Genomic DNA, 14,537 nt, shown 5'->3' with positions numbered 1-14,537 from the left:
AACTGCCTCCTGGCTATCTCCTCCTGGATGAACCGACGCCACCTCAAACTTAACCTAGCTAAAACCGAACTCATGGTCTTCCCGCCCAAACCTGGCCCTCCTCCTCCTTTCACCATTATTATTGATGGCATGACCATCAACCCTGTAAATTCTGCACGCTGCCTTGGGGTTATCTTTGACCAGTCTCTCTCCTTCTCTAACCATATTAATAACACTGCCAAAACCTGCCGTTTTTTCCTCCGCAATATTGCCAAGATACGTCCCTTTCTTTCACAAGTAACAGCTAAAACACTAATCCATTCCCTTATCCTTTCCCGCTTAGATTACTGCAATCTCCTACTAACCGGCCTCCCGGACTCCACCTCTCTCCCCTGCAATCAATTTTAAACTCTGCTGCCAGGATCCTCCTGCTCTCTCCTAAGAGGGATCCTGTTCAGCCTCAATTAAGCTCTCTTGCATGGTTACCTGTTAAGCAAAGGATAGCTTACAAAATCCTTCTGCTGACATTCAAAGCCCTTCACTCCTCTGCTCCTCACTACATTACTTCACTGGTCTCCTTGCACGTTCCTGGTCGTCTCCTCCGCTCCTCTCAGAGCCTCCGTCTTTTTACACCATCCACACCCACTGCGCTCTCTCGTCTTAAACCTTTCTATCTCGCTGCTCCTTACCTCTGGAACTCTATCCCTGAATCCCTCTGTAGGGAAAACTCACCCATTCTCTTTAAGAAAAAGCTCAGCTGTTACCTTCTGGAGCACTAAGACATATCTTGCCTAGTCCTGCGCTTAAGGGCAAATGCCCATACCTGATGCACTCTTACCTTCCGTTTTGTGCCTGTATGTTACCCAACCACTGTAAGCTCTACGGGGCAGGGACCTTCTTCCTACTGTGTCTCATACCACATGGCACTTATATATATATATATATACTGTATATATATTTATTGTATTTATTTATTATTTCACTTGTCCTCCCTGGGTGTAATTTTGTATTCTGTAAGATTGTGCAGCGCTGCGTACCCTTGTGGCTCTTTATAAATAAAGTTATACATACATACATACATACATACATACACCAATATCGGGCTGATCTGATCATTTGGCCCTAGGGCCAAACAATTGGATCCCAGCAACGGTGGTAAGGCCATCGGCACAAGGACTACAATAATCCAATGGGGTCCTCAATACAACAGGAAAATCAAACCTGTCTGATTTTCGCCAAGATATCGGTCAGGTAGGCCCATCGGAGGGCCATACATATTGGTCTAAAGGGGCTAAATCAAAAGCTTAAATTTGCCCATATACAGCCACCTTTAATTGAAGGGGTGGTTCACCTTTAAGTTAACTTTTTAAAATGTTATAGAATGTCCTATTCTTAGCAACTTTGTGATTGGTGATCATTATTTATTTTTTTATAGTTTCTGAATTATTTTCCTTTCTGTTCTACATCTTTCCAGCTTTCAAATGGGGGTCACTGACCCCCGCAGCTAAAATAACTGTTGATCTGTGAGCCTACAATTTTATTGATATTTTTACTATTTATTATCTTTCTTTTCAAGCCCCTTCTGCTTCATATTCCAGACTCTTATTCAAACTACTGTCCAGTTGCTAAGGTAAACAAGACCCTAGCAACCAGGTAGCTGCTGAAATTCCAAACTTGAGAGCTGCTAATAAAAAACCACAAATAAAAAATGAAAAACAATTACAAATGGTCGCAGAATATCCCTCACTACATCTTACTAAAAGTTAATTTAAAGGTAAACCACCCCTGTTCTACTTACAAGTTCATAGGACAACCGCGCCTATGAAAATATTAGCAAAGAAACCTAGACTGCCCCCCATTGAAATAAAAATGCCAGTAAGGTTATACACAGGGAGATCTGCTGTCTGGGCCAAATCTGAGGGCCAACTTTCCATTTTAAACAGCCTAATGCCCAACCTAATCAGATGTAGCTGCTCTGGAATGATAATACTGTTGACTTCCCATTTGCACTTATAGGAGATTATTAGCCAAAAGGTTAGGGTTTCTTTCTGTCTGATCATTCAGGCAACAGGCTGATAAGCAGCCAAAACATACACAATTTGCCCGGAATGCCAATACAAAACAGTGGACAGGGATTATATTCATTCTACTGTTATTACATTCAAGCAACATATGTCTCTCCAGTTTCTTAACATGGAGATCTGTAGATATAAATATAAGAAGATTCCACACTCTCAGGGTGTCAAATAAAGTCATAAATTTATTAAATGTGGACATATAGATAGATGATAGATAGATAGAAAGCAAAAAGATAGATGATCGATGAAACACATTAAAAGATGGATAGATAGGTAGACAGATTAGATAGATAGAAAAAAAGATAGATAGATAGATGATATATAGAAAGCAAAAAGATTAGATAGATAGATAGATAATAGATGATAGATAGATAGATAGATAGATAGATAGATAGATAGATAGATAGGTGAACACATTGAAAGATGTATAGATAGATATAGATAGACAGACAGATTAGATAGATAGATGATATATAGAAAGAAAAAGATAGATAGATAGATAGATAGATAGATGATAGATAGATAATAGATAGATAGATAGATAGATAGATAGATAGATAGATAGATAGATAGATAGATAGATAGGTGAACACATTGAAAGATGTATAGATAGATATAGATAGACAGACAGATTAGATAGATAGATGATATATAGAAAGAAAAAGATAGATAGATAGATAGATGATAGATAGATAGATAGATAGATAGATAGATGAAACACATTGAAAGATGGATAGATATAGATAGATAGACAGACAGATTAGATAGATTATAGATAGATAGATAGATAGATAGATAGATAGATAGATAGATAGATAGAAAATAAGATATATAATAGATAGATGATGATGATAGATGATAGATAGATAGATGAAACACATTGAAAGATGGATAGATATAGATAGACAGACAGATTAGATAGATGATAGATAGATAGAAAAAAAGATAGATAATTGATAGATGATGATTGATAGATATATAGATAATTGATAGATGATGATAGATAGATAGATAGATAGATAGATGATAGATAGATAGATGACGAGTACATGAATGTGCTGCTTAGCATAGCTTGTTACTCTACTGTATTTATCTTTTGTTTAAAAAAAGGTAATGTAAAATTTTCATTCAGACAAAATTCCAGTACTGCAAGTAAATAGAAGTTTATGTGTTTTTCTTATTGTACCTGACTCCTGAGACATGAAAGGTGAAATAGCCCCCATGATAACCCAATTGCATGAGAGAATTATGGCTGTTGCTGTAACCTGTCACATTCAATAGCTCGTTTTGCATTTTATATTAGGAGATGCTCAAACAGTGTCACATATCAGACTCTTGCGGGCAGGGAAAGTAAGATGTTACTTCAAGCTTTGTGATTGCAGGTAAATAAAATATGACAAAACACCAAGGTGCCCGTTTATCAATGATTTACGGCCCTTTACATTATAGAGCTGAACGTTGTTTCTGTGTGGGAAAGAGGAGCCGCGCTCATTTATCATGCAGCAACTGCCACTGCGCCAAGCCATTGCAATGCGCTTTCTGGGCAGAACATAGAGAATAAAATCATTATGAAAAAACAAACCAAATAAAAAAAACTGGAAATAAATGTGGGTTAACAGGCATTAGGGTTATTTAATCATTATCTGGCTTATTAAAAAGAAATAGTTCTTCTGTGAAGATGCTGAAGGTGACAGAGAAGTTTCTCGGTGGTGGTGAAAATTACTTTTATTAATTATAGAATGAAAGGGAAAGTACTGGTATTTCTAATCATTGCAGGGTCAGAACGCTTATGCTCTAGGAATATATATATATCATTTTCCCCTTTTCTTTGAATGTCAGAATTGGTATAGCGGAGTATGGAAGAACAGTCATTAAGAGTTTTTTGACTGATGAGATTTTGCTGCGTTACCTTTGCACTTGGATGTTCTCTCTCCAGATAGGAAATATCACTTACCCTGTGTTATTATTAGTGTAAAGCACACATTATTCCAGCAAGGGTGCAGACATTCTCAGATCTTTCTCAAACCCCCCAGACTCCATGTAGGGCCACAGTTAAAAATCAAGGGGTCCCTCTAGAAATGCAAGAGCTGCTGATGGTCTGGGGGCCAAGGAGGAATATCCTTTCTGCCCTTTCTTAAAACTAACCCTGCTTCTCTGTGCCTCACAGCAGCTTCAGGGAAGACATTTGTATATATATGTATGTATATCTTTATTTATAAAGTGTTAATTATGTACGCAGTACTGTACAGTAGAACAAGAAATTAATGCAACAGGGAGTTATTACAATAAATACAAAGTATGATCATAAATACAAGTTACAGTTGCTATAAGTTAGGAATCAAAGAGACAAGAGGATGGAGGCCCCTGCCCCATAGAGCTTACAATCTAAATGGGAAGGTAACTTACTGACACAAATAGTTGGGTATTTAGTGCTGCAAGTTACAGTGGGTGACACTGAAATATAAGTGCATTTTAACCTGATTCCAACTGTAGAAAAAATAACAGAGATTTAAAGAGATACTGACAACAGAAGTTAAACCTTTTTTTACATCTATCATAACATTGTCTTTGCATGCTATTTATAATTTTGCATAAAAGTACTTCCTGATGCTTTTACATTACCTATATAATCCCCCATGTTCCTCTATGAGGGGGCTGCCATATTTGTGCAGCAGGAGTCTGTTAGCATTAGAAGCTGTAACTGACAGGCTGAGAAGGGACAGTCAGGCTGGCAAAACAGTCAGGTGTAGGAACTTCAAGTAATAATTACTTACAGTGAATAACGATCAACATGATCCATAAGTAGCTCTTTATGTACATTAATATTTTGAAGAGTAGTTTTTTAGTGTCAGTATCACTATAAAAGGTGCATTAATACATTTACATAAATGTTATTTACAAAGCTATTTTCTATATAAAGATGTTGATTTGTTTGTTTGTTCTTTATGCATTTAGACTCAGGACCAGCCACTCACCCAGGAGCAGGTCAAAAAATATTTTTTATTGAGAAACCTTGGGCGCCCATCAACAATCTGCAAGGGCCCACCATTCAGTCTGGCCAATTCCATTTCATCGGATACAGGCATAATGCAATGTCGCTGTGTAAAAAATGGCAACAAAATTCTCCACACATCACAAGGCTTAACACAGGGTAAAATCGGCATAAACTTTTACATGTTACGTATAAAAATAATATAATGTATAATAATAATAACAGCGTAAAATCTGCCATTTGAACGGTAAGCACCTCCATTTATTTTACACTGCTTTTTTTACTGTTTTGTCGAATTTCATTTTACACAGTAAGGGGCCCATTCACTAAACCACGATTTTTTGGTGGTTAAAATCACGACTGGAAAAAATTCGGAGTAATCACAATAACTTTTGATGTTCGAAAATGTCACCAAAAGTCTTTTATCGGTTGTATGAAAATATTATGGTTGTGTTCTGAAAGTCATAACATTTTTGGATCTGAACATTCGGAAACGGCACGAAAACCTTTCTGGCTTTGAAACCTTCAATGTATGATTTCGGAAGCCTCCCATAGGACTCACTGGCACTCTACAGCTCCAACCTGGCCAAAAGATAGCCACGATACCAAAGCTTGAATGAATTCCAAAATGGTCGTAGTCTTTGCAAAAAATACAACTTTTTTGTGGAGGTTAACGAAAACCATGAAAAAGTCATGGAATTTTAATAAAATTATTGTGCGAAAAGTTCTATAAATTTTCTCAAAAAAATCATGGTTTAATAAATGGGCCCCTACAATTAATAGGCCCCTATGTTTCATCTATCATAGACCTGACTAGTTAGAGAGCACATCCCATACTCAGCAGAGCATGTACCTTGGGATTTTCTAAGGCGTGAGCTTCTGTTTACCCCACAATCACATGCCTGTCCATCTGACCAATGAGATTTCAAAGTATCAGAGAACTAATTTTCAGTGCATTTTTGCAAAGGAGAAACCATACACCTACAGCTCTCAGGGGCGCTGAGCTTGGTTATACAGTCCATTTGCCTGCAAACCTGATTGATTTAATGGGCAATGCTGGGTTTACGCCTCGGGCAAGCCAGACTATCTGGCACATTTATATTTAATTACAGTACAATTACATCAAAATTGTGTTTAGCTATAATTATGTTTTAATAATACTATACTAATAATGATATGTTTCACCCATCAGGTTGATATATATAATAAACAACTGTGCCACTGCCCGCACCTTTAACAACTTCCTACCTTAGCAAACACTGTGTTCTTTTTTATATCATAACAGAATTCTTGGTCTATCAAAACCAAGGACAGGAGTGGCACAGGGGTTACTTTTCCATTTTGTTCTCCAGTCTATCCACCAGAAATGATTGGAGCTTAGAGGGGTCATTTGCAGACTGACGTGACATGTGTGCAAGGTAAAAATTCCACAGATGTATTACTCTTGGTAATCGAAACAAACATTGCGTGCATTTCCCTGCTATTATGTGAAGGGCTCTTATTGTTGCTGTGGATCTGTTGTTTTATGAATATTTGTGTTTTGGGAGAGCATTATTTTATAAATTCATTTTGAGAGTCAGATGGGTCATTTACAATTGCTAGGCATAGGGCTAGACTCTAAAATAAGAGCACCAATTAAGTAAAAGTTCTATCACTGGAAACCCCGATATTCACCAAGCTCTAGTGCCCAATATAAACAATTTCTCAGTTTTTACTCATTTCTTTTTTCTCTGTAATAATAAAACAGTAGCTTGTAGTTAATGGTAACTGAGCTGCATAAAGCTATAATGGCAAATTGGCAAAAGAGCCATAGTGGTAAAACAACCCCATTGGTGCTTCAAATTAGAGAAAACACCTTTATCTGGAAAACCCCTGGTCATTGACCTAAAGTGATAGTGTCATGTGCATGATTAACGCTAGCCATATGCTCTACGCACCATAGGGTAAAGTACTCCCCTTTTGTTGATTGTATTCCTGCATGTGAGAAATGGCAAGCACTGACTTGGCATATGCTTGAGTCACTAAGGGCACTGTGCCAATGCTCAGTACTGAGGCAGTAGGGTAAATGCTTGATCACAACATCATATGGCTGCTGTGACTGTTCTGGTACAGGTATGGGATCCATTATCCAGAAATATGTTATGCAGAAAGCTCAGAGTCACGTCTGATTCACGGGAAGGCCATCTCCCATAGAGTCCATTTTAATCAAATAATTCTAATTCTTAAAAATGTGTATCATTTTCTCTGTAATAATAAAACAGTACATTGTACTTGATGGTAACTAAGCTGCATGAATCTATATAGGTGACAAAACAATCCTATTGGGTTTATTTAATGAATGATTTTTAGAAGATTATGGTATGGTTATTTAAATTACAGGAAGATCCTTTTCCTTAAACTCCAGGTCTTGAGCATTCTAGATAATCATACCCATACCCATAACAGTCCAGGGTTTTTTTTTTAGCAAGGAATGATAGGGACATATATGTGTGCATGACCATGGGCCGTTCCATTCTCTCCTACCTCAATATGCCCCAATATGCTGACCTTTTGCAGCATTCCAGGTAATCTGTAGCTTTGCCAGGAGCCCTTCCTACATGGGCAGTACATTTAATATAATTTAAAATAATTAAAACTTATCTCTTCCATGAAGCTTTCACACTTACCTTATAACGTGTCCTTTACTCAAGCCATCACATCCCATAACATATCAGCTTCTACACATCACATTCTGCCAGGCCCAGACTGGGATTCAAAAGATGCCCTTGTATTTCAAGTACACACAGACCCAATAAAGAGTGAGTGTCAATGACATCTTACAGCAGCCCCTCTGGCATTTGCCAGAACCCACAGATTGCCAGTTCAGGCCTGCATTCTGCTGACCTATTATCTCCTTAGTCACTGGGAATATTTCTCCAGCATATACTACTCCCACAGCTACATATTACATAACTTTCATAAGCTTATTTTCATATGTCTCACTTATCCCCATAGACTGTAAGCCTTGTGAGCAGAGGTCTCATTATCTAATGTAAGAGTTACTATGTGCCCTTATGTACAGCACTGCAGATTACATTGGCACTTTAAATAAACAAATGAGTGTAATATAATTTACTGAAAGGGGTTCCAATATTTTTTTTTTCAGGCCCCCATTTGCTGCAGATAGTGACTGCGGTACCAATGGAGTTGCTGCGGTTGCTGTGCAGTGAGTAACTTTGTACACAGTATGTGCTATCACTTTTTACCACTGCTGCCCTTGGGGACAATTTTCATGATAAATGGGAATGGTTTTAATTAGGCTTAAGGCATTGAATAAATGTAAAAAAAAACCTGGCTGCATCAGATGAGTTTAAGGCCAGTCATCATTTAAAGGACATTATACTGACTGAATATGCATTTTCAGAGTAATAACTATTTTGGTGGCAACATGCCAGCCTCCACTCATAAGAAAACAATATATGAAGGTAAATAATAGTCTGTTTGCAGAACCTGTACCAACCTGTTCCACTAAACGCTGATGAGAGATATTTTTTTTTCTCTTAAAGACATACTAAAGGGAATATATTTTTTTCATGTCTTTTTTAAATATGCAGCAAAGGGAGACATTTTGCTAAGGCATTACCGTTATTTAGTAGCTTTAGTTTTGGGGCTCTAACGTTTCAAACTTTTCTATTTCTCTACCATATTGCTACTGTCACTGCTTATTAATTATGCATACAAGCCAACCAATCACAATCCTAGCTGTCTGCTGCTTATGAGGCTATAGTCCTGCTATTCACTTTGATCCTTTGTTCACATCTGTGTTGGGCCAACAAGCAAAATGTGTGACTTTCACCTCCATCCAACATTGTTTGTGCTTTGCTCTCTCCAAGTTTTCCTATATCTTTTTGCACATTACATACTGTAAATACAAGGAAAGAGACGTAATGTTAAGGAAAACCAGTATGTATTGTGTTTAGGTACACAATTCAGCAGAAGAGGCAGGACAGATGCAATGCTGCTTAGCACAACAAGTGCTGACCTAAGTGTTCCCCTCCAGCTGTCAAACTGCACCTAAACATGATTCTACTTCCACCTGTGAGCGTGTTTGGACCCAAGTACCTTTAATGAATGGCATCAGCAAGAGCAACATTTTTGTTAAATGACCCTTTGAATCTTGCTTAGCACACTGCATTAGTTCTTTGTTATTACATAGGGGTGCACCGAATCCAGGATTCTGTTTGGGATTCAGCGAAGATTTGGCCTTTTTCAGCAGGATTCGACTGAATCCAAGTGTCTGGCTGAACTGAATATTTAAAATCACGTGGTTTCATGAACACAGAAGTAAGAAAAATTTTAAAGCACACGTGAAACACGTTCAGTATTCAACCGAATCTTTTGAACCCAAAAATAATGGCTTTGGTGCATCCCTATTATTAAGTGAACTTACTGCCATACTGGTGTGGTATAATCACTTCCTAGGAAAATTTTCTGTGTCAACGGAGCTAGAAATCATAAGCAGAAAATTTGAGTGAAAAGTTAAAATGAAAAGAAAATATACGCTGCCACTTTTGAAGAAAAGCAATGTTCTGCAGCCTTGATAATAAAGAGAGGTATTTCTTTGCTGAAGAAGCTTCTTCTGCCACTGGCTATTTGGGTTAGCGGCGTGCAATGTGAAGGAACGTTGGATTAAAAAAAAAAAAGATTTTATTTGTCTTAACTTTTGCAAGAAGTTCCAACAGGATGTGTGATCCTGTTGGTTCATTTGAAATGAAAATATTTTCATGACGCCTGCCTGTTCCACCGAGGGATATAATGTATAAATCATACTCCAGGCATGAAACAATATTATTAATGTGCATCTTGCCAGAATATATTACTCCTATAGCTAATCATGATTCATTCTGGACAGATAAAAGATTTGCCTGATTCTAGTTTTTGACACAGCAAAGTATTTTCCCACCGTGCACTTTCAGTGTGTGACACCAATTATTTGTATATTTCTATGCCCAAAAACCTTTGTCCCGAAACAGAATCGTTTCAAGGAGAACGAAAGACTCAGATAAATGGTAGCATTTCTAGAGAGCCTTCCTCCCATGCAAACTGCATCAGTTTGGCCCTTGAAATCTGTCCCCTTTACCTTGTCTATTAAGTAGGGATGCACTGAACCCACTTTTTTGGGTTCAGCCGAACCCCAAACCCACCCTGACGGATTCTGCAGAAGGGTGGGTAATTAAAAATTGCCACGCGCAGCGAAATTTTCCCCCCCCCCCACCATTTAACGCTTGCAAGTGTTAATTAGCATATGCTAATCTATGCTAATTAGGATTCGGTTTGCCCAAAACAGAATCCTTCAAAAAAAAGGCTGGATTCGGTGCATCCCTACTATCAAGAACTAGCAGATTAGTGTGATGGAGTTAAAGAGTGCCATCTTGCACCACTGAATTTTCTCCTGTAACTGAGCATGCATTGTTACATTGCAACCAAGCTTAAGAAGTAGGGTAGAAATGCTGTACATTATGTTTTGGGCTTCTGTACCAGCCCAAGGCACCCACAGCCCTTTAGCAGGGAAGATCTGTGCCCCCAAAGTTGCCCCAGTAGCCCCCCCATCTTCTTTTCTGCTGATTCCCTGCACATGCTCTGTGCTGCTGTCATTTACTGAGCTTAGGGGCCCACTCACAATATACTGTGTAGAATATAAATGTCACAATATAAGGCTGGTTAGTAATAAATTCAGATTCACATTACATGGCAGCTCAGTAACCAGTGCAATTAGCATCTGAATATAATAATCAGCCCCAGTATCAGCTTATGTGACAGACAGCCTTATTTTCTGCTTAGCAATGACCCCTAAGCTTAGCTTCTCAACAGCTGCCCAGAGCGCACTGAGCATGTGCACTGTCACTGACACTACTAACAAAATCTAGGATGAGGAGCTCCTGTGACAAATATAAAGACCTAGATAATTTCTACTTGAGATGCTGACAGCATTTACTGTTATTTACTATTGGCATGTTTTATTCTGTACAAATGGGCCAATAGATGTCTCTTCTTCATTGTGTTACAGATTTATCTGATTTTCTGCACAGGACATCCCTATGAGGGAACAATCTACAAAAGGGAGGTTGTTAGGAAACAAGAGAGCTGGCCAGCCTGTCTCCTGGAACATAAATTCAAACAAAAAATCAAGTTAATGTGTTCATGGTTCTCTCCTAAACATTTTACAACAGATTTTTTTTACCCTACATAATAAATAAAGTTAGTTGGGTCAACACAGGAGAATTTTGTGGGAAGTCCTAGGATCTACTAATGATGTCCCGCAGGTTGGCCACAGTTGAACAATATATAAAAGATTTTAAAAAATGTATTCAGTTCACTACAAGGAGTTTGTATAGCAGCTTAGCAAAACCAATGTTGTCATGTGCAGTTGTATGACAAGGTCCAGTTCTAGTCAAAGGGCATACCCCCCATCCCTCCACACTTGTGTTCTTTGCTTGGTTCTGGAGGGACAGAGCAGCTTTAAACAGATCTGGTGTGAAATTAGCTCAAATCCTCTTTTAGCTGATTTTTGGAGCTGTCAGCAATGCAGTGATGATAATGTGTTGCATTTTATTGACTTATATTTCACAGTCATTACAAAACAAGCTACAAGGGGCATGGTAGCTCCCTGGTTAGAACTGCTGCCTTGCAGTGCTCAGTAGGAGTTTCTATAGTGTAAGTGGCAGACACAGACTAGTTGTCATGGGAATGGTGAGTTGTTACTTACCCCTACTTCTGGTCCTGGGTAACACTGACATCTGCAAGCAGCCAAGAACTCAATTGCTTTAATATTATTTTTCCTATACCAAAAAAAATATAATTATCATCATGGTCTGGCAAAAAATAGGACTCAGGAACCACCTAGATATGGACAATAGCATACATAGATCTTATTTTCTGAGAGCCAACTCAACAGGTAGAAATGTTCACATAACATAATACATACCCAATAAATCTGCCTTCATATGGTTTCTAAACAAAACCTATTGATACATTTCCTTCCATGAAAGACAGACCATCAAGCTCTCCTTAGAGAGGTATAATATGGTCATGTTACAGTGCAGAAACCACTGCTCTAAGGGAGCGCAAAGAAAACATTATAGTGAAAAATAATCATGTATGTTTTTTATCTGGTTCTCCACAAGCAAACAAAAACATATGGCGAGTTTCTCTGTGGGAAAAAGGTTCAGGATGCTCTTCAAAGACTCATGGTTTAATGTCCTTTTCGCTTAGAGCAGATAGCCAAACTTATGGTCCAGAAAAAAATCAGTAATTACATTTACCAGTATTTTAGAGCAGATTATATCCATTGTGAAATTATGGGATCTATAGTTCATAACAACTGTGGCACTCCTACAAGGTATATAAAAATACATAAACAATGTTATTGAGTAATCACCTTCATTCAGCACTGCATACAGAACAGGCAGCATGGAGGTCTTTAAGCCCAACTGACGTCTGTACTTATCGATTGCAAAGGCAGGCATTAACTACCCCTAGCAACTTCCATGGTACGAGTGCAAGTACTTTGTTAATGGGTCTCAAGGAGTGCAATTTTGTGCCCTCTAATGATAGAACACTTGCACAATAAAGGAATCCTTGTTAGGAACACCCTGGTTTAGAATTGGGGAGCTGGTGTGTGTGCTGCACCTTCGGAGTGAGCTACAGGAAGCAGTGTGTTTGGGGCCTGGCAGGTTATGTAAATGACTGTTTTTCCTATCTGAATTCCCTGGCCCACACCCTCAATCCAGCTGCAGGCAATAGTCTAATTAAAGGGCTATTTAAACCTGCCGCCGCCAGTACCTTGTGTTGGATCATTTAGCTTATTGCATTGACCAAGCTGCCTGTTTTGTGTTCTTGCTCCAGTTTCTGTTACTGACTCCTACAGGTTCTGTTCCTACTCTTGCCCCCATTTTCTGAACCCAAGTTTTGACCCTTGGCCTGATATTTGACTCTGGTCATTTTCTGCCTGCCCTGACCTGACCTTTGGCCTGTTCTGAAGGAATGAGTTTTTGATTGCTGCCTGCCCAGACCTCTGCCTCAACTTGGACTTGTTTATTGTCTGCTCCATATACTGAGATTTGTGCTTTACTGAGCTTTCTATTAGATTGTGTTTCTAAAGCACAGTTATTTGCAAATGGTTAATTGGGAATTGGCTACTTACAAAACAGCAATTGCTAACAATCCTTTTAAAAATGGTATCTCCATTTTTGTTGCTTACCTGTACTTTTGCAACTAAACATACAGTCTCTGTGAAAGCATTTAAGGAAATTCACCAAGCAATTAGCTACTTTTAGTGTGTGTATGGTGAACTATGTGCGAGACATTCTGACGCAGAAGGCCTGCCCCAGCACAAGGCCAGTCTAGAGCCTTTGAATGAAAAACAGAAAAAAACCTGTAACTGTCAGGTGTGTAAATCACCCAGTCATTCTTGGGTTCCTTGCAGCACTCAGCAAGCATTAAATGAAAGCGGCCAAACTGTTCCCGACTGAATGCAACCTTTGGTATCTTGCCCATAAATTTTCAAGGTGGAGCAACTCTGCATCTCATTTAATAAATGATCACTAAAAGAATAAGACATATAAAATAACCCTACCCTGGTTTTCTATTACCTAAAGCTCTACTTCTTTTATATTTTACACTGCATATCATTTATGCTTGCATTTTGAAGCAGTGAGAAGGATTCATTGTGCAAGGACTTTGCACTAAAACAGACTGCAACACCATTAGGTTTCAGTGTGCAGCAGACTTTAGCCTGTGTTAAGTTTTATCAGCAACCTACATTTAAATGGATAATTAAAGCTTAACAAAGAAGTTTTGGGCTTCTGTACCAGCCCAAGGCAATCACAGCCCTTTAGCAGGGAAGATCTGTGCCCCCAAAGATGCCCCAGTAGCCCCCCATCTTCTTTTCTGCTGATTCCCTGCACATGCTCTGTGCTGCTGTCAGTTACTGAGCTTAGGGACCCACTCACAATATACTGTATATATAGAATATAAATTATGATACAAAGCCGATTAGTAATTAATTCAGATTCTCATTTTCTCAGCTTAGAAGCAAGCTTTTATGACAGGTGAACCTCATTTTCTGCTTGATGGTTTGCAATAACCCCTAAGCTTAGCTTCTCAGCAGCTGCCCACTGAGCATGTGCAGTGTCACTGACACTCCAAACAGAATTCAAGATGGGGAGCGCCTGTGCACAACTCTCTGAATCATTACTGGTATAGAGATGTTGAACCCTTAGGATGGTGCATAAAGAATATAAAACACAGCATTTATAGTAAAATTTGTATTTAGAGTTTGCCTCTCCTTTAACTGTCATCTGTCAGTTTCTACAGACATTGGCCAGACAGTCTCTGTTGAACCCTGCCGAACAAGGATTTTACTTTTGCTAGCTACCTAGGAATATTATTATTTCAGTAATATGAATCTTGCCAAACAGTGGCAGTAAATACAACTTTGTACCGCTTGT

The sequence above is a fragment of the Xenopus tropicalis genome, chromosome 5, assembly GCF_000004195.4.
Source record: "Xenopus tropicalis strain Nigerian chromosome 5, UCB_Xtro_10.0, whole genome shotgun sequence".
NCBI classification, from domain to species: Eukaryota; Metazoa; Chordata; class Amphibia; order Anura; family Pipidae; genus Xenopus; species Xenopus tropicalis.
The sequence above is the reverse complement of the archived record's forward strand: the minus strand, read 5'-3'. Positions refer to the sequence as shown.